The 1155-nt window shown below is 32.9% G+C and overlaps 1 protein-coding gene across 2 annotated transcripts in view; it reads left to right on the top strand.

Moving 5' to 3' along the window:
- The window catches only part of LOC125032580 (tetratricopeptide repeat protein 1-like), a 9500-nt gene extending 8781 nt beyond the window's left edge, over positions 1 to 719 (top strand). For both annotated transcript variants that reach the window (XM_047623824.1, XM_047623823.1), the window contains exon 7: positions 1 to 719. This exon is cut by the window's left edge and continues 751 nt beyond it. The gene's annotated coding sequence lies outside the window, so the exon portion shown is untranslated.
- Positions 720 to 1155: the final 436 nt, after the last annotated feature.

Raw genomic sequence — 1155 nt, 5'->3', positions numbered from 1 at the left:
GAATTAGTTCAAGTGGATGTTAGTATAAAGTCATGTTTACACGAGGGGCAGTTACAAGGTCAAACTTTGTCAATGGATCATGTTCTAGTTCACACATTTAGCTGGTATGCAAGAGGATATCATAGGTGTGGGTGCTGTAGTAGTGGCCAAAACCAACTAGTTTGGTATTGTTCGATCTGTTAACTCTTGGATGCCAGGAGAGCATATACCTACATGTCATGCTGTGTTTGATTTTAGTTTATTAATTTTGTTTACACATAGATGGCTCCACAAGTGCTTAGTGTTACCAAGGAGTCAGTTACTGGGCCTACCTGATCTCACCTGTTTACCCATTTTCATTTTTTCTTGTTTCTTTTTCAATAAAAAAAAATATATTAGTAATAACAGTATAATCATTGTAATGTTAATAATAACAGTTAGGATATGAATAATATTTAAAAAAAAAAAAAAAAAAAAAAAAAATCAAGAAATGGTGAGGTGAGATCTAGTAACTTACTCGCGATGGAGCCATCAATGTGTAAACAAAATTCATAAAACCAAACTACAGAGAACAGTGCACTTACTCAGCACCAGTGGGTTAACACTGCTTAAGAGGTGAGGAATATATATGCTCAGCAGCCAGTACCTGTGTAAGTTGTCCCTTGTATGGACATGGCTTTATAGGATGTTCTTTTGAATGTATAAAGAAATAGACTGCAATAAAAACTTCTTAAATAAAATAAGTAGTATTAATGATGTAGTATTTGCAAAAGCCTCATTTGTTCAAAATTATTGTGGTGGTCTCCGTTTTCATTATTTATATCGTCAGAAGCTTTTATACTCTTAAAAGGAAAAGATGTGAAAATGTAAAACTAACATGTTTAAAACTCATGGTATATTTCCACAAATGGAATAGGACTTGAGGAAAAGAAGCACTCCATAGAACAGGGTGTAGTAAACAAGATTGCTCTTATAAATAAAGGATAATATGAAGTCCACAAATTTAGCTAGGAGCATTTTGCTTCTGAATTTGTTATTGCCTTAAAATGCAGTGTGATAAATACCAGAGCCTGATTTTCTAGGGTAATGGGATTAGATTGACTGGTTATAATGATAGAATTATATAACTATCCATGAAATCTACAGCTTTACTTTAACAAAATCTTTATTTGTCAG

Source organism: Penaeus chinensis, chromosome 14 (genome assembly GCF_019202785.1).
Source record: "Penaeus chinensis breed Huanghai No. 1 chromosome 14, ASM1920278v2, whole genome shotgun sequence".
Lineage (NCBI taxonomy): Eukaryota > Metazoa > Arthropoda > Malacostraca > Decapoda > Penaeidae > Penaeus > Penaeus chinensis.
Note: the sequence above shows the minus strand (reverse complement) of the source record. Positions and strands in the feature narration are given on the sequence as shown.